Genomic DNA, 25442 nt, shown 5'->3' with positions numbered 1-25442 from the left:
GTCCCAAAGTTTGCTTGTCCTCAAGAAAATGCAATGCTGGGTTCTGGAGAATGTGCTCGCCTTCCCACGTTGCATCGTCCAACGGTAGGTGTCGCCAATGTACCAAGTATTCCTTCATAGTGTGGTTCCGTAGGGTCTTTTCACGTACTTCGAGGATCTCGGTAGGTTCCAAAATGAGCTTTCCTTCTTCATTGAGTGGTGGAAGGTCCGTAGCAACTATGACGTTTTGCCCTATGGCTTTCTTCAGACAAGAAACATGGAAGACATTATGAATGCGGCTCCCCTCCAGAAGTTCTAGTTCGTACGCTACTTCACCAATGCGACGAACCACGCGATAGGGGCCATAAAATCGTGTCTTCAATTTTTCCTTTCTTGTTCCCTTTAATGAAGATTGTAGGTATGGCTGGAGCCGGAGATAGACCAGATCTCCCACTTTGAAACTCCTCTCTATCTTGTGTCTATCGATGTACATCTTCTGTTGATTTTGTGCCCACTGTAGGTTTTCTTTCAAGCACCTCAGTATGTCCTGCCCCTCCTAAAGCCAGTCCCTCGCTATTAGAGCGTGACTGTCACCCAAAACGGTGTCAATGAAGGAGAGGAGTTCGTACCCGTACAAAGCTTTGAATGGTGCCATCTCGATAGACATGTGATGCATGGTATTGTAGCAATATTCCCCCAAATGGATCCATTTTACCCATGCTCATTGTTGTGCAAAAACATAGTTCCAAAGGTAGCCTTTGAGCCATTTGTTCACAATCTTGGTTTGTTTGTTTGTCTACGAGTGGTAACTCGTACTTGACAATAATTTTGTCCCTGCCATCCGAAACAGTTCTGTACAAAAGATACTAACGAATCGTCCATCCCGATCATTGACAATGTTTCGGGGTAACCCATGCAAACGAAAGACTTCTCGAAAAAACAGATCGACAACTTGTGCAAGCCGAAGGTCTGAGGGGATGGCGAAGAAATGTGCATACTTTGTCAATTTCTCAACCACCACGAAGATACAATCCTTTACGTTCACCTTGGGAAGACGTGTTATGAAATCCATCGACATACTTTCCCACTTATGTTTGGGAATTGGCAAAGGTTGTAGTACCCCGGCAGGAGTAGTACGTTCGTACTTGTTCTGTTGGCAAACTGTACACTCTCTTACATGCTGCAACATGTCCCCTTTAAGTCCTTTTCATGAAAACCTCTCCTGAAGACTTCTGTAAGTTTTGAGGAAACCCAGTTGTCTAGCCAGAGGTGAGTCGTGTACTTCCTTCAAGATTTTCTGCTTCAATTTGGATTCTGGCACCAAGTATATCCGGCATTTATAGTAGATGATGTCATCCACCACTCTGTACCGATCATCATGAGTGTGGCCATCCATTATTTCACAGGCAAATGTATTCTTGGAATATTCCACTAACAGATGTGCCTTCCAGTCAACTGAAATCTGGTCTAGTGAGCAAATGGTGGGTTTCCTAGACAAGGCATCTGCAATTGCATTGTTCTTCCCTTTCACATACTCAATGTCAACATCAAAAGCTTGAACCTTGCTTACCCATTTTTGTTGATGTTCGTTCAAGTCCCATTGCTCTAGAAAATATCTCAAACTATTGTGATCCATATCAGCCTGTTGTGATCCGTACAGACGACAAATTTGACACCTACCAGATACTTCCAGAACTTGGTTAGTGCATGTATAATGGCCAACATTTCTTTGTTGTAGATGGAATATAGGCGTTTTGCTAGCGTAAGCTTCCTGCTCTCATATGCAATGGGGTGTCTATCTTGCATCAGTACCGCTCCAATGCCTTCCCCGGACACGTCACATTCCAAAATGAACGGTCGAGTGAAATCAGGTAGTGCAAGTATGGGAGAAGTGCTCATGGCCTCTTTCAGCTTATCAAAGGCGAGTTGTGCCTTTTCGTTCCACTAGAATGACCCCTTCTTTGTCAGATCCGTTAAAGGTGCGCTGAGCTAAGAGAATCCTTTAACGAACCTCCTATAGTAACTGCATAGTCCAAAGAATCCTCACAAATCTATGAGTGATTTTGGGAGAGGCTAGTCGAGGATAGCCTGAATCTTCTCCTGATGCACTTGAACTCCGTATTTACTAACAACATGCCCTAAGTACAATATTTTTGTCATACCAAATTCACATTTGGACTGTTTGGCGAACAAGGACTATTCCCCCATGATACTTAGAACTTCATTCAAATACTTTAGGTGCTCCTCCCATGTCCTGCTATAAATAAGATCATCAAAGAATACCACTAAATACTTACACAATTGCTTGTTGAAGATGCGGTTCATGCATGATTAAAATGTAGCAGGTGCATTGGTCAATCCGAATGGCATGACCAAAAACTCATAATGTCTGTAGTGACAACGGAAAGCCGTTTTCTCCACATCTTCTTCCCTCATGCAGGTCTGATGGTATCCGAAACAGAGATCTATTTTTGAAAAATAGACCGCACCATGCAATTCATCCAGCAGCTCATCCATCCTTAGAATGGGATATCTATTCTTTATTTATTTTTTGTTCAATCGGCAGTAGTCCACACACGTGCATCATCTTGTCCTTCTTTTTGACCAAGACCATAGATGACGCAAATGGGCTAGAACTGGGACGGATCCATCCTTTCTCTAGCAATTCCTAAATTGTCCTTTCGATCTCATCTTTGAATTTCTTGGGATGGCAGTACGGTGTGGTTATGACCGGCTTTGCCCCTGATTCCAACTCGATAGTGTGTTTGAACCCTCGATGAGGTGGTATGCCAGGAGGAATATCCATGAAAACTTTATCATGTCTACTTAAAATATCCTGAAGTTCATCATCCTGCGGAGGTGTTCGATGCCCCTTTATAGGTTCCACTAAAATAAGACAATGCGCAGCCCACGCAACGTCATCATGCCAAACAATTGCCTCCATTCGATGCATAGAAACTTCCTTCGGACCTTCATTTTCCATTCCACAGAGGACAACCTTCTTTCCGTCAACCACAAAAGTGAAGTCCATCTTTTTGAAACTCTGAGTGTATTCATCAAGGGTCTCCATCCACTGTATGCCAAAAATAATTTCCATGTCAGCCAGGTCCATTATGAAGAAGTCCTCAGTCACCGCGTGATTCGCCATTGTGATACTCAGTTGAGGAACAAGGTGCGTGCAGGGTAGAAAAGTCCCTCCGGCGACCTTGACCTGAAAGCCTGCATGCGCCTCCGTAGGTAGACTTCTTCGTTTTACCAAGGATGACTTAATGAAAAAAAGAGTAACTCCGCTATCCAACATCACCGTAACCCTTTGTCCTTAAAGGGTACCCCGTATATGAAAAACTGTGCACCTCGGGTTGCCAGCCAATGTAATGGTTCCTCTGCGTTGTACCAAGGCGGCAATTCACAGTTCAGACTGATGTTGGTGTCATTGTGGGGTTGGTCATCTTCGACCAGCATTTCTTCCTGTTCGTCCTCATCATCGGACATGACCTCAATGTAATGGATCTTCCCTTTTCTAAGGCATCGATGGCCAAGCTCCCAAGGTCCCTTGCAATTGAAACACAATTTCTTCCTTCGGAATTCCTATCTAGTAGCTTCATCTAATGACGGCTTCTTGGGCAGAGGTTTGTCCCTCGGAGATGTTAGCTGCTTACGATGTGAGTAACTTCAAGAGGAGGATGCCAATGATGATGCCATACTCCATGCTTTACTAATTGCTTTGGACAAGGTGGCAAGATTGAACCCCTTCACCCAACCCTTCAAAGGTTCTATCAGTCCGTCCATGAAAAGCACTACCCGTCTTCTTTCGGAAATGTCCATGACCAAAACAGTCTCTGAAACTCTGCAATGAACTGATCGATCGATCCAATTTGTCTCAATTGTGCCAAATCTTTGAAATTGAGCTCCGAATCTTTACCATCAAATCATTCTATCAATCTCTCCGTGAATTCCACATAAGTATTTATTTGATCATGCCCTAATGTGATGGTGTCGTGGTGCCACCATTCATGTGCCACTCCCTCCAAGTGTAGCGCAACAAATTTGATTGCTTCTTCTTCTGGCATGGGATTCAGCTGGAAGTAGGTATCGGCTTTCATTACCCACGCTTGTGCAAATATGGAACCAAATCCGTCAAATGGTGACAGAATTACCTTACTCAACTTTCTTCTAAGATCATCGTTAAAGTATCCTCTGTTTCTGCCTCCCAAATATATCATTCTTAGATCTGCGTAATCTTTGTAGGATATATCTTCTTCAAGGTTTGCATTCTTCTAGTCTTCTCTCATCTCTTCGAAGGTTGGTTATCTCCCTCTGTGTTGTGCCTCCGTCTGTGGTGGAAAAGTTGACATGGAAGGTCGAGAGCATGCTAGTTGAGGATTTGATTTACCTGACACCAAGTCCGCACTGTGACCATTTTGTTCTCCAAATATTTTGTTCTCTGCCAACTTCTTGAGAGTTTCTTCGACGAGTCACTGCATATCAGTGATCTGTGCTTGATTCCTAGCAACTTCCCTCAGTAGAGCCACAAGTTCGACAACAGTCGGTTCTCGTTCGTCAGCCATTCGATCAACAGAATGTGTCCTCTTCCGGCTATAAACTCTCATTCACTATCCACAGGCTGGTAGGATCGAAGCGCTCTAATACCACTGAAGTGTTTCGTTCCCATCACCTTGCTTAGACTCTGATAAGATACAGTGGTGCTCTGATGGTAATGGCCGTATGGTGGCAGGGGAATTAGTTCGTACGATAGAGTGGAGTGACTGGAGATGGGTGTCCGTACAGTGGAAAATATTGGGAAATCACTACAAGTCCTGATGCACGTCGTACGGTAGCTATTAGTGGTCGTAGGGTGTTTGTGGGAGGCCGTACAGTGACTTATAGAAGGTTGTACGGTGATTTCAGTAGGGTCGTACAGGGGATGCAAATGGAGAGATAGTACGGTGTATGGAAATTTCTGTATAGTGGCAGTGAAGGGCTGTTTGCATAGTGCGGAAGAGAGCCAAGATGTTGTACAGTGGATTGAGGAAGGGAGGTACAAAGATGTGGATGGTGAGTGGAGGTCGTACAGCCCATGAGGAGGCAATACGGAGATGACAGGAAGTTGTACGGATAGGTATTAGAACACAATTGTGAATGCTATCTTGTCCATATAAACACAATAGATTTAGATGAATTCCGAACACAATAGTAAAGATTTGAACACAAATTCTTCAGTATATGTTTGCCAAGAGAGGGTGCTATGATTTGCCAGATCTGAGCGTAGTAATACATCCAACAATGGAATAGGGTGAGGGTTGAGTCCCACCAAAACCGCACGAGCCAAGTAGAGAAGATCTTTCACTTGGGAAATGGCGAATTACAAAGAACTACAACAGGAATTCGCAGTACCGAGAAATATATCAAAAGCATACCTATAGACTTCCTACAAGCCGTGCTTAAATACCCATCGGGAAACTTTTCCAAGGGTGTACAAAGATAGTCGACGGCAACACAAACTACGAAAACAAAATAAAAAAATGGATCTAGGATACACTAAATCAACTAGCCCGTTACAAAAATTTAATTTATTATTTATTTTATAATGGGAACATTACACAATTTTGATTAATGGCAAGATGCTCGTGTTAAACCTTGCCAAAGGCGAATCAATACTATCTTCATTGACTACGATAACTCTCTTTGAGATCTGCAAGTATAAACTATAGATATGAATAAATTCCCAATATATGTACTAGCTATCTCTACTATACTATAGTCTTCTAGACTAGACTCGGCACATTAGTATAGTTTACTATTGCTGAATTTATGCAGTAACTGATAATACGCAATGGTATGTAGTGTTGATTTTATCTCTTCATGTGTCGTTATGAGGGCAGTTTTATTTTCCTATTCAATAGTATTTGTGATTGTTGTAGACATTGCCGTGATCTTATTTGCTAGCCATAGGCTCTCTCAAACCGTTGATTAACAAAATACCAGGCTGAAGAAATTATCGAATAACTATCCATGTCAACGTGCTGAGTTTGTAACCTCATGGTGCTTGAATGATTTTTAGATTATTATCTTCATGAATCTATGTGAGTTTGTTGAGCAGAATTTTTGTTTAATAATGTTGGTCTTATCTTCTTGCCTCCCTTATGTTGATTCCTATTGACGATAGCCATCTCCTTTATTATCGTTGGTAACTCTAGGGAAGAGTCTGACATATTTTATAACAGTAGGCACTGGCTGTAGTTTTTAATTGATGTAGAATCTCTCGATCTGTACATTGTAATTTATGTGGATTATATTTGCAAACTAAGGTTTGATACTATAAAACCTTTTCTCTATCCTCCCTTTTTCTCCCCTTTCCACACCTTATAAATATGAAGATTTCCCGATTGCCACTATTCTCTGAATAGTCACATTATTACTTTTCTTTAATATTTTATTTTTAAATATATTATATTAATTATGTATATGTAATGATTAAATAATATTACCTGATATTATGTTAATGTTTCATATATAAATATGATCTATTCCACATATACTTAAATAGTATAATGTGTAAGATATAATCATTGGTCTTTGTATTTTAATATAATAATATTAAAAATAGTATTATTATTCTTATATATATATGTGTGTGTGTGTGTGTGTATAATTAATAAACAAAATTATAGTTTATTAATATTTTAATGTATTGAATGTATTTTTTTATTAAATTCTCTTTATTAAACATATAATAAATAATTTTACTTATTTATTCGTAAAATAACTCTATTAATTTTGGAAATGGGGACATTACAAAAGGTGTTAAGGGTGTAGATGTGTGTACGTGATTGTTGCTCAACTCAAGCACAGGTTGTGTGGAATTCGGATATCATACGTCTTGAATAGCTTCGGGCTCTTTGCCTATGATTTGCAAAATTTGATCCTCTAGCTATTGTATGTATACATACCCCTACCAAGCTCTACATGGTAAGCATTTCAATATCCAACTGAATCGTTAATATAATGTTCCCATTATAAAATAAATAATAAAGTAAACTTTTGTAACAGGCTGATTGATTTAAATGAATCTCGGACCTATTTTTATTTTTGTCTTCGTAGTATGTGTCGCCGTCTGCTATCTTTGTACACCCTCGGAAGGTTTCCCCGACGAGTATTTAAGTACGGCTTGTAGAAAGTTTGTAGGTATGCTTTGGACTATATTTCTCTGTACTGCAAATTCTTGTTGGAGTTCTGGATTGTTCGCCATTTCGGAAGTAAAGACCTTCCCTATTTGGCTTGTGCAGTTTCGATGGGATTCAACCCTCACCCTATTCCATGTTGCATGTATCACTTCGCTCGGATCTGGCAAATCGGAGCACCATCTTTCGGCAATTATTATTCGCATTCAAGTCTCTATTACTGTGTGGATTTTATCAAGATCTATTGTGTTTAGTGAACAAGATTGCATTTTGTATTAGACCTAGATATCCAACTGTGTGGTCTCCTATCATTTCTCATTTTGCTCTTTCCTTGATCATACGGCCACCCATCCATACCCCGCCATACTCCATTGAACAACTTGTGTTCTGTCACCGTACAACCTCATTCACATCTTCCAACACCCTTGCACCTTCCCTTCTCCCTCCAGTCACTCACCGTACGGCCTGTTGTACAGCCCATTTGGTCTCCACCATAGTACGCCATCCTCCTTCACCGTACAGCTCCATCCCTGTGACTGTACAGCTATCTACAGTCCACCGTACGGATAACAACAGCTTTCTTTCTCACTACGTACGATCCTCCTAAAGTCACCGTACAATCTCCAAACAACATTGTACGGCCTTTCTTAGGCATTGTCTAGGTACTATACAGACAATTTAGGTGTCATAATCTGTTCTTGCCCTCTTCCTTCACCATACGAATACCTCCTTCTGAACTTGCAAGATTACCCTTCCACACTGTATGAAATTTTGTGCCTCTTTCGACCATCTTCCGATCCATCCGTAGTCGAGAACACTACAATGGTATCAGAGTGCTTCGATCCTGCCAGCCTGTGGATAGTGAATGAGAGTCTATAGCCGGAAGAAAAGAAGGACGCATTCCGTTGATCGAATGGCTGACGAACGGGAACCAATTGCTGCCGAACTTGTGGCACTACTGAGGGAACTTGCCAGGAATTAGGCACAGATCACTGATACACGACTTATGAAAGAAACTCTCAAGAAGTTGGTAGAGAAAAAAAAGGTCACAGCGCGGACTCGGTGTCAATCAAACCCTCAACCAGCACGCTCTCGACCTTCCATGCCGATTTTTCCACCACGGATGGAGGCACAACTCGAAGGGAGACAACCAACTTTCGAAGAGATGAGAGAAGACTGGAAGAATGCAAACCTTGAAGAAGATATATCGTACAAAGATTACGCAGATCTGAGAATGAGATATTCAAGAAGTGGAAACAGAGGATACTTGAACAATGACCTTAGAAGAAAGTTGAGTAAGGTAAATCTGTCTCCATTTGACGGATCTAGTTCCATATTTGTGCAAGCGTGGGTAATGAAAGCCAATACCTATTTCCAACTGAATCATATGCCAGAGGAAGAAGCAATCAAGTTTGTCGTGCTGCACTTGGAGGGAGTTGCGCATAAATGGTGGCACCACAGCACCATCACATTACGGCATGATCAAATAAATACTTATACAGAATTCATGGAGAAATTGATAGAACGATTTGATGGTAAAGATCTAGAGCTCAACTTCAAAGATTTGACGCAACTAAGACAAACTAGATCAGTCGATCGGTTCATTGCGAAATTTCAAAAACTCTCTATTCTGGTCACGGACATTTCTGAAAGGAGGCAGGTAGTGCTCTTCATGGACGGACTATCAAAACCTCTGAAAGGTTGGGTAAAGGGGTTCAATCCTGCCACCCTATCGGAAGCAATCAATAAAGCATAGAGTATGGCATTGTTTTCGGCATCATCCTCTCGAAGTTACTCACATTCAAAACCGCCGACATTTTCGAGGGACAAACCTCCGCCCAAGAAGCCGTCATTGGATGAAGCTACTAGATAGGAACTCCGAAGGAAGAAACTGTGTTTCAATTGCAAGGGACCTTGGGAGCCTGGCCACCGATGCCTCAGAAAGGGAAAGATCCATTACATTGAGGTCGTGTCTGATGATGAGGACAAACAGAAAGAAATGCCGGCTGAAGATAACCAACCCCACAATGACACCAACATCAGTTTGAACCGTACGGAGAGAACTGCCGCTTTGGTACAACATAGAGGAACCATTGCATTGGCTGGCAGCCCAAGGTGCACAGTTTTTTGTGTACGGGGTACCCTTCAAGGACAAAGGGTTACGGTGATGTTGGATAACAGAGCTACTCTAAATTTCATAAACTCATCCTTGGTAAAACAAAGAAGTCTACCTACGAAAGTGCACGCAGGTTTTCAGGTCAAGGTCACTGAAGGGACTTTTCTGTCCTGCACGTACCTTGTTCCTCAACTAAGTATCACAATGGCGAATCACACGGCGACTAAGGACTTCTTCATAGTGGACCTGGCCGACATGGAAGTTATTCTTGGCATACAGTGGATGGAGACCCTTGATGAATACACTCAGAGTTTCAGACGGATAGACTTCACTTTTGTGGTTGACGAAAAAGAAGGTTGTACTCCAAGGAATGGCAAATGAAGGTCCGAAGGAAGTTTCCGCGCATCAGATGGAGGCAATCTTTCGGCACAATGACGTGGCGTGGGCTGCGCATTGTTTTATCTCGACGGAACCCATAAAGGGGCGTCGAACACTACCACAGGATGATGAACTTCAGAAAATTTTAAGAAGACATGATAAGGTTTTCATGGATATTCCTCTTGGGATACCACCACATCGGGGGTTTGAACACACTATCGAGTTGGAATCAGGAGTAAAGCCAGTCATAACCACACCGTACCACCACCCCAAGAAATTCAAAGATGAGATCAAAAGGACGATTCAAGAATTGTTGGAGAAATGATGGATCCGACCCAGTTCTAGCGCATTCACATCATTTGTGGCGTTGGTCAAAAAGGTGGTCGGGACGATGCGCATGTGAATGGACTACCGCGCATTGAATAAAAAAGCCATAAAGAATAGATATCCCATTCCAAGGATAGATGAGTTGCTAGATGAACTGCATGGCGCAGTTTATTTTTCAAAAATAGATCTCCGTTCTGGATACCATTAGATCCGCATGAGGGAAGATGTGGAGAAAACGACTTTCTGCTGTCACTACGAACATTATGAGTTCCTGGGATTGACAAATGCATCTGCTACATTTCAATCATTCATGAACCGCATCTTCAACAAACAATTGCGTAAATATTTATTGATATTCTTTGATGATCTTCTTCTTTATAGCAAGACATGGAAGGAACACTTGAAGCGTCTGAATGAAATTCTAAATACCATGAAGGAATAGTCCTTGTTCGCCAAATAGTCCAAATGTGAATTTGGTATGACAGAAATATTATACTTAGGGCATGTTGTCAATAAATACAGGGTTCAAGAGCATTAGGAGAACATTCAGGCTATCCTCGACTGGCTTCCCCCAAAATCACTCATAGATTTGCGAGGATTCTTTGGATTGTGCAGTTACTACAGGAGGTTTGTTAAAGGATTCTCTCAACTCAGCGCACCTTTAATGGATCTGACGAAGAAGGGATCATTCCAGTGGAATGAAAAGGCACAACTCACCTTTGATAAGCTGAAAGAGGCCATGAGCACTTCTCCCATACTTGCACTACCTGATTTCACTCGACCATTCATTCTGGAGTGCGACGCATCCGGGGAAGGCATTGGAGGGATACTGATGCAAGATAGACACCCCATCGCTTATGAAAGAAAAAAGCTTACACCAACAAAATGCCTATAATCCATCTACGACAAAGAAATGTTGGCCATCGTACATGCACTAACCAAGTGTTGGCAGTATCTGGTAGGTGCCAAATTTCTCGTCTGTATGGATCACAACAGTCTGAGATATTTTCTGGAGCAATGGGACTCGAACGAACGACAACAAAAAATGGGTAAGCAAAGTTCAAGCTTTTGATTTTGACATTGAGTATGTGAAAGGAGGAAGAACAATGTAGTTGCAGATGCCTTGTCGAGGAAACCCACCATCTGCTCACTAGACCAGATTTCAGCTGGCTGGAAGGCACACTGTTAGTGGAATATTCCAAGAATACATTTGCCTGTGAAATAATGGATGGCCATACTCACGATGATCGGTACAGAGTGGTGGATGACATCATCTACTATAAAGACCGGATATACTTGGTGCCAGAATCCAAATTGAAGTAGAAAATCTTGAAGGAAATACACAACTCACCTTTGGCTGGACACCCGGGTTTTCTCAAAACTTACATAAGTCTTCAAGAGAGGTTTTAATGGAAAGGACTTAAAGGGGGCGTGTTGCAGTATGTAAGAGAGTGTACGGTCTGCCAATAGAACAAGTCCGAACACACTCCTCCTGCCAGCTACTACAACCTTTGCCAATGCCCGAACATAAGTGGGAAAGTATATCAATGGATTTCATAAAAAGTCTTCCCAAGGTGAACGAAAAGGATTGTATCTTTGTGGTGGTCGACAGATTGACAAAGTATGCACATTTCTTCACCCTTTCCCTCGGACCTCCAAGTTGCACAAGTTGCCAATCTATTTTTTAGAGAAGTCGTTCGTCTGCACGAGTTACCCCGAAACATCGTCAGTGATCGAGATGGACGATTTGCTAATGTCTTCTGGACAGAACTGTTTCGGATGGCAAGGACAGAATTATCACCAAGTACGAGTTACCACTTGTAGACAGACGGACAAACCGAGATTGTGAACAGATGACTTGAAGGCTACCTTCACAATTACATTTTGGCACAACAGTGAACGTGGGTAAAATGGATTCATCCGGGAGAATATTGCTGCAATACCACGTACCACATGTCCATCGGAATGGCACCATTCAAAGCTCTGTATAGGTACGAACTCCTCTCTTTCATCGACACAGTTCTATGTGACAGTCGTGCACCAAGGGCAAAGGACTGGCTTCAAAAGGGACAAGACATACTGAGGTGCTTGAAAGAAAACCTACAGCGTACACAAAATCAACGGAAGATATACACCGACAAACACAGGATAGAAAGGAATTTTGAAGTGGGGATCTAGTCTATCTCTAGCTCTAGCCATACCGACAGTCTTCATTAAAGGGAACAAGGAAAAATTGAAGCCTTGATTCTATGGTCCCTATTGCGTGATCTGTCACATTGGTGAAGTAGCGTAGAAATTGGAACTTCCGAAAGGGAGTCGCATTCATAATGTCTTCCATGTTTCTTGCCTGAAGAAAGCCATAGGGAAAAACATCACAGTTGTGACCGACCTTCTGCCACTCAATGAAGAAGGAAAGCTCATTTTGGAACCTGTCGAGATCCTCGATGTACGCAAAAAGACCCTACAGAACCGCACTGTGAGGGAATACTTAGTACGCTAGTGACACCTACTGTTGGATGATGCAATGTGGGAAGGCGAGCACATTCTCCAACACCCTGCATTGCATTTGCTTGAGGACAAGAAAACTTTGGGACGGGAGGACTGTAATGTTCCCGTTATAAAGTAAATAATAAACTTTTGTAATGGGCCAATTGATTTAAATGAATCTCGAACCCATTTTTATTTTTGTCTTCGAAGTTTGTGTTGCCATCGGCTATCTTTGTACACCCTCGAAAGGTCTCCCCAACGGGTATTTAAGCACGGCTTGTAGGAAGTCTGTAGGTATGCTTTGGACTATATTTCTCTGTACTGCAAATTCCTATTGGAGTTCTGGATTGTTCGCCATTTCGGAAGTGAAAGACCTTCCCTATTTGGCTCGTGTGGTTTCGGTGGGATTCAACCCTCACCTTATTCCATGTTGCATGTATTACTTGGCTTGGATCTAGCAAATCAGAGCACCATCTTTCGGCAATTATTATTCGCATTCAAGTCTCTATTACTGTGTGGATTTCATCAAGATCTATTGTGTTTAGTGAACAAGATTGCATTCTATATTAGACCTAGATATCCAATTGCGTGGTCTCCTGTCGTTTCCCATTCTGCTCTTTCCTTGATCGTACAGCCACCCCTCCATACTCCATTGAACAACTTGTGTTCTGTCACCGTACAACCCCATTCATATCTTCCAACTCCCCTGCACATTCCCTTCTCCCTCCAGTCACTCACCATACAGCTTGTTGTACTGCCCATTTGGTCTCCACCACAGCACGCCATCCTCCTTCACCATATAGCTCCATCCCTATGACCGTACGGCTATCTACAGTCCACCGTACGGATAACAACAGCTTTCTTTCTCACTACGTTGGGTCCTCCTAAAGTCGTCGTACAATCTCCAAACACACATCCCTATGGCCTCCTCTGGTTACACCATACAACCCTCCTAGCAACATCGTATGGCCTTTCCTAGGCATTGTCTGGGTACTATATGGATAGTTTAGGTGCCATAATCTGCTCTTTCCCTCTTCCTCCATACGGATACCTCCTTCTACACTTGCAAGATTACCCTTCCACACTGTACGAAATTTTGGGCCTCTTTTGACCATCTTCCAATCCATCCATACTCGAGAACATTACAGTTAAAATCTTCGTCAAAGTCTCTATGCAGCAGGTCTCTCTCAATGGTTTCTGGTAATCCCCTTCTGAATTTGTTTTCTTAAATCACTATTCATTTTATGATTGTCTTAGAGTTTCGTATTCTTATACATTTCTATGCTTGGGTTGGGTCGTCCTTGCATAAGAAGTTAATATGTGTAGATTTCATTTCTGATTTCATTTCTTTATGAAACTTTACCGGAATTTCTTTGTATTTATCCTTCTTTGATATGTGAGACTTTGTATCATTTTTGTGGTTATCTTCTATGAGTTGTTTTGGATCTCTGGAAGATCTAGGCGGATATGCAAGAATGTTGTAAGGATGTCTAGCAGCATTATCAACTTTCGTTGAGAGCTTTCTATTGTCAGGGCCAGCAGGGAAGTATGGAGTGTTTGCAAAAACTAAAGATATCTAGATTCGTCACACTTAGCAAAGCCAAGAGAAGATGTCTTCATTAGTTGAAAGAATTGCATGGATGATGTCTTGTAAGTGTTGACACCCATGTTGTCTTGATCACCTCATCAGCAATGATTAAACGTTGACTGGGAAGAGTGGTGATTACAAATCCACCGGAAGTTTTCTAACGCATAGAGTAGCGATCGCGAGTCCACTACAAGAATTCTAAACTATGATATCGTGACGGTAATTGAGTGTGCCATTTAAAAGTTTTCTTGTAGTTGGAGGGAAAATTGAAGTGTGGTTTTTCATTTCTCATGTTCCTGCATCAAAAGACTAGCGAAGAAAAAGATAAATATATTGAAGAATCCCTAGTGATTTTATGTCTTGCTCGGGGATGCCCCTCGATATACATATTTGCCCAAAGTCAAAAGACACAAACTAAATTTGTCGGGAATTATGGATATCAAGCAACAAAGAGGATCCTCTAAAATAGTTGTTATTCCTCCATACATAATGACAGAATCAAGGATTGAAACCCTACAGGAACAACTCTACAGCATTAAACTCATCATCAAGACTCCTCTATATAATATTGTTCGATTCTAACTAAATCATAGTTGCTCAAATTTAAGCCTGGGTGAATTTGATCACTGAGCAATAAAGGTACTATGAGAGTAATTTGGATTAGAAGACATGGTGTCTTGAGTGAAATTCATCATTGTCATGCTTGTCGTCCTCATCTGCTATTTCTCTGATATTGTTGTTCGACTTCATTCTTTTGTGAACTTGTACTTCTTAGAATCATGGCTATTTTGGATCTTTGTCCATATTATTGCATGTGTTTTCTTTTGGCATCATAGATTTCATTTTTATTTGTCGTATTTGTCTGCTCTCACAAGGTTAGCCTGTGGTATATTCCTAGAATATTCTACCTTTTATGGCAAGTTTGAGAGCATTTGGTGATCATGAGAAAAGTATCTAATGTAGTGATTGTTAGCGAGAACTAGAGGGGGTATGTTTGAATTTGACGGCTTGGGACACAGTGCAATTTTCATGTGAATAGTGACACTTCATCGATATTGGGGAGGAAAAGAGACTAGTAGGCACTAAGGATTTGCTAGGAAGAGCAACGGGATTAGAGTGTCATTGCGGCATGACATCTAGGCATGTGTAGGGAAGCCAAAACAGAGGAAATGTAAAGTCAGGTCTCTGTTGGGAGCAAGTTGTAGAGAAAACTCAGCCATCTCCGACCGAGTCGTCAACAGAAAAGAGACAGAATTAACTGTAGCAACAATGTTGTGTCCACAATAATTGCAGAAATTGTAATCAAACTGAATTGACGGTGATGGTAAAGTTGCACCTTGGAACTTTAAGCTCAATATCTAACAACTTGAAAGGTAGAAACCAGATGCAATTTGAATGGTAGCGATCAAGGTTCTCAATGAGGAAGTGCAGTCTATAACAAGCATCAGAGAATAGCCTATAGACATTGATGTCTCTGGCAAAGATGACTACAACAGTTGGACTTTGGTTTGCCACCAATATAGAGATAAATATTATGTGGTATTTTACTTTTTCCTTAACACAAGGAATTGTGTTTTCTTTCAAGATTAACCTCTCTTGTTTCCAAAAAACAAGAATCTATGAAATAAGGATGTTGCTTATTGATAAGGATGTTGTATTTCAAAGGGAGAAGTTTACCTTCATAGGGAGTGCTTAAGGAATCCCCTTCATTCTCATATATACTTGTGATGCTTGTGGTATTTGTAAAATTTGAGACTTAAATGGAACGAAGTCTTGTTTTGTTAGATTTCTATTATTGTGTGAATAAAAAAGATTGTAAGAATCGACTATGCTAACTCGTTCACTCTGTGAGTGATCATCGTGTGGAGAGAATCCATGATGACATCACGTGGACAAAATCTAAGATGGGAGTTGGATGTCATACTGGGTGATTCCATGACAATTCACATGGAGAGAATTCATGATTAAAAGCTTAGTTGGGATTCTTACAAATCTATCATGCTGAATGATTCCATGAAATTTTATAGGGTCTATGTGATTAGATATTATCATTGGAATTTTGGTTGCAGCCTTGTGTAATTGTTCAGCTAAAGATTTCTCTCACTAAGAGGGAGTGTTGGAGTTTGTAGCTATGATAGAAATCTTTATCTCTGGGCATTAATTCTGCTATCATCACCTTCAGCTGAAAAGGACGTTTATGATAATTTGTAATATTAAATATTAAGGCATGCGTTGAGGCATGGAAATACGAAGAGTTGTATTTGAAATAAATAGTCATATTTTGGAAATCTCAAGAGACCTTCGATTGTATGTGAAGAGTCTCATTATGTGTTATATATGTCGCTTCAAGCAAAAGGCATTGTACACTTGAACATTTATAATCAATAAACTGATGTATTTTTGTGTGGATGGGTGTTTCCCTTCATTCTTAAAGGGTTTTTGCAAGGTATCTTCTAGTGTTTGTTTTAGTATTATGTTTCCCTTATGCTGTTTATCATTGATGTCTGGGCTAAATTCAACACAAACTACTCTTTGGCGTGTCCATTTAACTTATAAGCAAGTGAAATTCATTCAGTGTAATTGCATGAGCATAATATGAAGATGAAAATGATTTAACATGCAACTTTGCTTCTCCATTTTCACCACATGATTCCATCAAATAGTTCTCTTAAAAGGATGCACATTATAAATCATATCACCTTGGATCAAACAATCGTCAACCTCATTGTGAGAAGATAGAGTTAGTACTGCACGCTTATGTCTCATAGAAATGATCATCATGGATCAAAGTCATTGACCTCATCACAACAAGATAAAGATATTCATATAACCAATGGACCATGAACCAAAAGATATAAAAATTAACTATCATAGTAATGTGGAGAATAACATCCTCGCGTGAAGGAAAACACAGATGAGGTGTATTTAGAGGCAGATATATGTAGAAGCATATGACTCGTGATAAAATCGCAAATCAAAGGATAAATAACCGAATGTAATATGTGAACTGATATGGGAGAAGGTGCATCATCAGCAAGTGTAAGTGAATATGTCGGAACTGATATTTTGAAATTTAACAATTATGTGCAAAATTGTTATCTCTTGTTTTTCAATACAATACGATAGTTATGTTTTTGGCCAGCATAAATATAACAGTGACTAAAATATGGAAGCAAACTCTTCAATATTCATATATATACACACACAAACGGTCAAGAATCTTTTGATAGACATTTTGCCAAACAGTTGGAATGTAAATTTAAAAACATATAAATCATTACCCGGAACAGATGTCGAAGTAAATGAAGATATAGCAACTGGTATAAATCTTCAAGATGGTTATTTTCATTCGTACAATGTTCATCTGTAACCAATTAAAATCCTACAAACTATCGATATAGACTGAGCATGACATTATCATAGTCTTTTCAGATATGCCAAACGGTGGAACGAAAGCAAAACCAGTTTTAGCAGGTGGAATTTGAAATAATTACGCAAATCATGTTAATCCAACCAACCAATAATCTGAACTCTGTATCAGCAAGATCTGCATCAGAATTGCAACCTGTACCAAGGTATTAGGACAACAAAGATGCCGGATAGTTTGTAAAAGATGAACTTACATAGTAACCTGAAAGCCTCATAGGATAATGCATCTGTATTTCTCAAACCCATTTAGTACGAAAGCATTAATATCAATCTCTAGCAGCAACATTTTCCATCTATGGTGCCTCTTGTTTATATTGAGCGACTAGGTTCAAAGAGATTTCAATGTCCTGGTATGGTTTAAGCCTTCGTAAACTGTTAGGCAACCCAGAAGGAAAAACGGCGGTAACAATATCATCTCCAAAATTTGTGGCTGTCTAATTGGTTAGTACGAAGGCTAATGTGAGTCATACTCTCTTTTAACTTGCCTTTTGTTCCTTGTGATAACTGGCAACGGGACAATTATAATGCATTCCATCATGGGTAGTGCTCTTTTTAAAATTTTATTATGTTGCTACCTTTAACAATTCTTAATATTCATATAAATGAATGCTTGCTTGCTTTTTAATGATGTCTACAAGAATAGAGGAGTCTAAGGGACCGAAGAACAACTCCACTAGATAATTTCTGAATTCCTTTTCATTTTTAATTTTTTGATATGGATCTTAACCAAAAAAACAAGAGTCTGCTTTGTCTTGTCCCCTTCAAATAAGCTATGCATGTTGTCTGCCTTCAAGACAACATGATAGAGAGATCGGATCTTATTGTATACCATGCATTCTGAGAGAAAATGTCATTCCATTTCAACCGCTACAGACTTGCAAGATATGCAAATTCTCTACTCCCAAGCCTCTTTGGGCCTCTTCCATCTTGTTGTCTCGCACTTGAGGTGATGAGATCCTGTCCTCAGTTGTGCCACTAATAACCTTGCCTCTCCTTTAATGGCTGCCCCAAGATACGTTTTTTCTCCAAGTTCCCTAGTTGGATTAAATTCTATAATGTAATAGGTTTTTTTTCTACTCATATTATTGTTCCACGTGGCATTGTCAAACTTCCCTCTGACAAACATTCTTATGTCCGCATTTGCGTTCGAGCAATCTTGTAACTTGATGTTTCATTTGGCCAACCATTTAATGTTTTGTTTCATCCATGTTTTCTTCCTTCGGTTAAGAGCCTCTCCTTTCACAATTTTCAGCCAACAATGATCCTACTTGTTTTTAATTTTCTTTAAGAAACTAAGTAATTGGATTATCGTTGAAGCCTCTAATAGAAAAGCCTCGGCCTCGATCAAAAGAATTTCATAAGGCACAAAACTCTTGACTTTGAGATTACTTGTGATTAATTGTTTTTGAATTCTCTCTATTTGTCTCCACCCTCATTTTGACATGCTGTCCCCCCACACCTCACAGCCATAAAGAACCACCAATGTGACCAACAAACCAAAGAGAGTCTTCTTGGTTTTCCAATCCCATAGTTTCGTGGTCCTGCATCATCTATTATGGAGTAAAAATGAAGCTTTCGAGCCCCCTTAGTTATTTTCACTCTACAAGTCTCCCAGCTGAGCTTATAATGGAAGTCAATACCAAGATATTTTTATTCTTTCACAATTTCCAGTGGTTTGTCTTCAAACATGAATGTGATATGCTTTTCTTTTTTCCTTAAAGAAAAAATTAAGACTTTGGTTTTAGTAATATTTACTTGCATCCCAACTTCCTAACATAATTTCTCTAAGGACCCTAAATGATCCCTTAATCCCTGCATCATTTTTTATATCAAAATAAGATCATCAACATATATAAGAAGCTTCACCATGTACCTTGCCAGCTGAACACCCTCCCTCTTGGTTTTATCTAACCAAGCTTCTAGACTATTGATGTACATCACAAACAAGGTAGGTGATAAAGGGCATCCTTGTTTAACACCAATGTCACTCCCAAAACATTCTGGCATTCTATCACTAGTTTTGATTTTGGCTCTAACTCTATCATATAATCTATGTGGAAAAACAAATTTAACGTGTACTTAAATGATGAATATGAAGTTTTAATTTTTTTTAATTTTTTATGTTAGATTTTTTTATTGGTCCAAGAGTTAAGATTTAAAAGGATTCAATTTGTCTTAATTGGTTTTTAATTTGGGTAAGTTAATTACAAACCATTTAATTTTATCGCACTAGTAGATCAAGGACCTTACTAGTATTAAAAAAAAATGGTAACGACAGGGGTATCCCCGCAACCTAGCCCAGCGCCCAACTAGCCTTGCCTTGGTCTTACAAACTGCCAAGTTGGGGCCCAGAAGACGCGAGCTGAGGCAAGACTAGTCCTCTATTGGTAGGACAACACACTCATACTATGGTCCCACTAGGTGATTCTGGAGAGTTTTTTGAACTCGGGACCATTAAAATTGAATTTGTATTAAAGATGTGTAATGTGCAAAACAAAATATAGTGCTAAATATGGATAAGTATAATAATAAAGTATGGGTCATTGAGTTTGATTTAAAAATTTACAATGCTGAATTGTAATAGTAGTATCAAAATTTGGTAGGAAATGTTTCTACTTATCAAGTGATGAATTCAAGGCGCTTTCTAAGGAATGGTTCATAAGGTACAACATTTTTTTTTAAATAGGGTTGCAAACAAAGTATGATTAAAAAGGAAATCTTGTCGTTAAGCATGTTTGAGTTGTAGTAGTACTGATCTTGGTGCTTCGCTGTATGAACATCACCTAGATACAATGAGTGTTAAGTGTTCCATTTATTCTTATGAGAGATAGGTCCTTGTGAAGTGTGTTATTCATGAAACATGAGTCTATGAGTATGACTCAAAAAATTACATAATTAAATCTTATGAAAAATATCTCCTACTTGTCAATAAGCATAACCAATTAAAATTAGGTCATAATTTAAAAATACTTTAAATCACTATCAAAATCAATATCATCTAATTATTTAGTGTTAGAAAGTGATCCTTTAATGAAATCACATGTGTTTAAAGTAATCATTTAAGGAATAGAAGAGATTTCAATCTTCATACAAATTTTACCAAAAGCTTTTTGTTGTAGGAAATAAAATTTGTTAAAATAAGCATGCAAGCTATCTATCTTGATGCAAAAAGTGACATGGATGCAACATTCTATACCATAAAAACATGACTGCCCTACATTAGAAATGAGATGGCCCATGCATAGATCGCAAACCATCATCATAATGGAGGTGAACAGAAGAAGTACCAAGTGTGGTATGAAGTGGCATGTAACATGTAATTTAACTTACTTTTGTTGTTCGTGATATTTTTCAAATTTATTTAGTTTCAAGATAAATATATATATTAAAATTATTATATTATATTATCGTATCATCATATTTTTCTTTGTGTATTTTTTTTAAAATTATGACTAAAAAATAAAATAATTATCAAACATCAAATAGAAAAATAAAGGTAATTAATTGTAAAAGTAAAAATTATAATAAGTATAATAAATCCTCAACAAATACATAAATATACAAGTATTTATATTATATTAATATTTATATATATAAATAAAAAGTAAACATAATTAAAACATATTATTGATTATAATTATATTGACTTAATCATTTTAAAATTGCTAAAGTTATATATCAAGACTAAATTTCATGTTAAATCATTGTTAATTTTTGTTAGTTTTTAAAATAAAATAAGTAAATAAGATACAAATATATAATAATTTTTGAAATATAGAATCATAATTGAATAAGTTAAAATAAATTAAGATTGTAATATGTTTATTAGTATTAACTTTTGTGTTTGAGACAAACTCATTAAACATAGTTAACCACAAAGCTAGGTTTTCCTAATGGTTAGGACAAGGGTTTGGCATATGACTAGAGAGGTTAAAATTAGGGATAAGATTGTAGTTAGGTTAATTATATTTAATATTATGGTTTAGATTTTTGTTAGGGTTAGATTTTACCTCATTAGGGTTATGTTATGGTTAGAATTAGGGCTTAAAGTTATGGTGAGATTGATGTTTATGTTTAGAGTTTTCATTATTACGGTTCTAAGGTTTTGAGTAGGGTTAGGGATGTGATTGTGACTATGGTTTATTATTATGGATCAAATTTTAGTTAGGGTTAATCTAATATAATAATTGATTTAATATACATGTATAAACATAATATTCGTATCAAATAGTATATTATTTATGTATGTACTGTAATATTAAATTATTTATTTTATATTTTTATATTTTATATTTTCTATTAGAATATAATAATATATCTATATATACAAAAAAAATTGATATAATAATGAGATGCTTTTCCTAGATGTATACTCAATGGATGTATTTCTATAGGATGTTCTTTCCCTTTAATGTTGTGTAATTAATTAATTTGATTAAATGGTAGTTTAGTGCAAGTAGATCTATTAAATGATATGCAAGTAATGTAAAGAAAAATATGTGATAGCTAAGCACATGAAAGGGTCAAATCTAAAACATCAAAGTGAATGTTAGCTCTCATTTATCAAAGTGACCCTCGATTATGAAATAAATTTAGATGATTCTACTCATTTATTTACATAGGAAAAACCCTCAACCTTATGTACCCTAAACCTTTTACCATCATTCTTGCATCCTAGAACATATCTATAGAGGAAGAAGAGGATATAGAGTAGTGTGGGAGACAAAGAGGACAAGAGGGGTAAGGGGGATGAGGACAAGGTGGGGGACGCAAGTATAGAGAGATAGATAGAGCTAGAGGGGGTGAATAGAGAGGTGAGAAGTCTAGAGGGGGTTAGAGACATGAGAGAACAAGATAGGGAAAGGGAAGGGGCTGAAATATATTTATATTTTCTCACAAGATTTATTTACTATTATATCAAGTTATCAACCTAAAAGTTATTAAACTTACAAGATTAAAAAGTATAAATGTTATTGGAGGTATTAAATCTCTTACATAAATGATTCAATTATTTTAGTTGTTCTTTGAGTTATTTAAAAAAAAAATCATCTCTAGAAACTTCAAATTTTCAATGGTAGAGTCTAGATAGGCCACCTCATATTCTCTTTTTTGTTTACCCAAATTGAGTTAGGGCATTTGGTAATTTTGAGGGATGTTTTTTTTAACATATAATATGTGTATAATTTTGAAGGTAATGATTGGGGTTAAGATTAGGATTATGGTTAGGGTAAGGATTGAGTTTGGAATAAAGATTATGGTTGGGGTAACAATGTACATTACGGTCAAGCTATCTCAAATTAGAGGATTGATTTTGTGTTCTATGAAACTTATATCTTTCATCTTGGACCCTAATGAGATATACAGAGGTGATCAAAACACGAAGAGGAGGATATGAGTAAGGGTTTAGTGGAGGGAGGTCTAGAGAGAGGGAGAGAAATAGAGAAGGGATATATAGAGAGGGAGATATAGATGGGTCTATCTATCTCTTTGTCCCTCTCTTACTCTCTCCCTATTTTTGTTGTCTCCCTCTTCCTCACCCCCCTCTCCCTCTCCTTCTCTCTCCATCCTTTCTCCCTCTCTCTCATGTCATCCTACCATATGCTCTATCTTTCCTCCTATACCATCTTAAAAGTTTTTTCCCATTAGTTTAGTCTCAAAGACTACTTAGGCTTCATTTTAGTGATCTCCTAGAAAATGGATACATTGATGTTTGATTCATTACATTTTCCTCAAGTTTATATCCATTTTCAAATGTTTATTTTACACTACTAGGATCTTGGAGATAATTTTAATACAAAATATCTCCCAAGTATATGTCAAGGTTTTTTAGGTTTTCCATTTCTTTCCTGCCTATTGTACTCAACCCTTTAATTCTAATCCTGAAATTAGCGTAAAAAGGGTCTTCTCACTTCATCTTGAAAATCAACACAATCCATCAATTGATATTTCAATCCACAGGTTCTATGATCAATCCATTGGCTTCATTTGCAAGAATATATTCATGCCCTAAATTGCAATAAATTTATCAAGGTGCATTGAAGGAGTTAAAGAAAAGAAATAAAGGATTCATTGGAGGCCCTCATTATATCAAGCATGCATTTCCTTTGATAGATCTAGCTTCTTTATTCATTGGAGACAATGAATTTTTTCATCAAGGAATGAGATCTATATTCATCAAACTCATCTCTTTTGACCTCCCTATTCTCTCTCTACCTCATCTCTCCACAAGAAAGATTAGGGATTCAAACTTTAGGGATCATGGTTATAGGTTTTAAAGTTTTAGGTGATGTTGACACAAAAGTCAACACCCTTGCTTGAGGTATGACCCTCAAGAGAACTTGTGTAACATGGAAACAACCTCCAAGTGTAGTAGTTACACTCTGAGGTTGAATCTTTGGAAAAGGCCAACTTCCTCACAATAGGGATGCAGTACCTAAACTAATACTTGAGAGGAAACAAGAGAAGGAGAGCAGAAAAGAAAGTGTTGAAAGAGAAAGGAGGTGATGCACCAAGATAGAAATGCAGTTACAACTCAACCTGCAACTACAGAAAACATGAATAAATCACTTAAATACACAAATCTTGACCCAAATCTACTCTTTGAGAATTTGGATGAAGGTAAAACTAATGAAATGTTTCAAGGAAACAAATTCACAAGACAATATTCAACAACAAGATACATATGACATACAAACTTGAAAGAATAGAAAAGAAATAATCTATGCAAGGCATAAAATGCAAAATATATCAGACTAGCAAGATGAGGTAAAAGCTAAGTTTTCTATTCATGAAAGGCAAAGGGGTTACAAATACAAAGCATAACGTTTCCATGATAAACCAGGGAAGAACATAGAAGAACCCTTTGAAAATATTTGCAACTGCCTTTTAAAGAGTTCAAGCATAACACAAATTTAACCATGGAGTTCAAACCCTAACCAAGATGGAGTTGAGTTGAAAAGAGAAATAACTAAATAATTAGAATGAAATTTGATTTTGAAGTGCAACTATTGTTTGGAAGTGACAGGAAGGGAAAAAAAGAAATGCACCTAGCCATAAGAGATCAAATCCCCAAAGATCTGATCATTACATGCATTAAAGAGGCATGGAGATGCATTGGTGTCATGGAACAAGGCCCAAGGTATCGTTCTATAGTAAAGGAAAAATCCTCATAATGTATCATGGCCACAACAAATCAATTTACACTACTGTCAAAAAATGTAGGTTAGGATAATATGAAATATTAACTGCCCTCATAAAATACAGAGTTGACCAGTATGGAATAAATATGATTTTCCCCACAATAGATAAACTATCGATCTTGATCTTCCTTTTGAAATGGATGGTCTAGATGCTACAAGAATCTCCCCAACAAAAGATTAAAACACAACCATAGATGAAGATAAGCTTTATTTGAAATAGATGGCTGAGATGAAGCAAAGAGATCCCCAAGATGTGATCAAATCTAATGGTTTTTATGTCTTTGCAAAAGGCTAAGGTGGCAATGCGAAAATGAGAGAGTCATCGTATTCAAAGCAAATTAGCAAAAATGGGATAACACACAAGTTTTTCCACTGCCATGTGGCACAAACCCATTCATCACAAAATGATGTCACTATTACATGGAGCCAAGGACAAAAGCTCTCTGAAATAACTAAATTTGCTATTTCAGAAAGGGCCAAAAAATGACTTTCCAAAATAACAAAAATGGATAACATGCATGTTAACTACAACCAAAAGCACGTGTTAACCCATAGCAAAGAATCTAACCCATTCAAGATTTTCTCAAATTGGTTATCATTGATGGGCTGAATGAGGGGCAAAAGTGGCCAACATTTTTAGTGACTTAGAGGGGATTCTTTCCTGCTAAGCATAGATTAGTGGCCTTAAAAAATCCATTGGGCATGGAGTCACCAGAAAAGAAATGACACATTATCACACTTGTAACCTCACAAAATTT

At 38.2% G+C, this 25442-nt stretch overlaps 1 long non-coding RNA gene across 1 annotated transcript in view; it reads right to left on the bottom strand.

The window, feature by feature from the left end:
- The window catches only part of LOC149542240 (uncharacterized), a 196840-nt gene extending 179052 nt beyond the window's left edge, over window positions 1-17788 (bottom strand). Inside the window, exon 1 of the long non-coding RNA XR_016355443.1 lies at window positions 17680-17788. This is a non-coding gene — a long non-coding RNA (uncharacterized LOC149542240). The remainder of the gene's footprint in view (window positions 1-17679) is intronic.
- Window positions 17789-25442: the final 7654 nt, after the last annotated feature.

This window comes from Cupressus sempervirens, chromosome 8 (genome assembly GCF_028749045.1).
Source record: "Cupressus sempervirens isolate cs-2001-9-10 chromosome 8, ASM2874904v1, whole genome shotgun sequence".
NCBI classification, from domain to species: domain Eukaryota; kingdom Viridiplantae; phylum Streptophyta; class Pinopsida; order Cupressales; family Cupressaceae; genus Cupressus; species Cupressus sempervirens.
The sequence above is the reverse complement of the archived record's forward strand: the minus strand, read 5'-3'. Positions and strand labels throughout refer to the sequence as shown.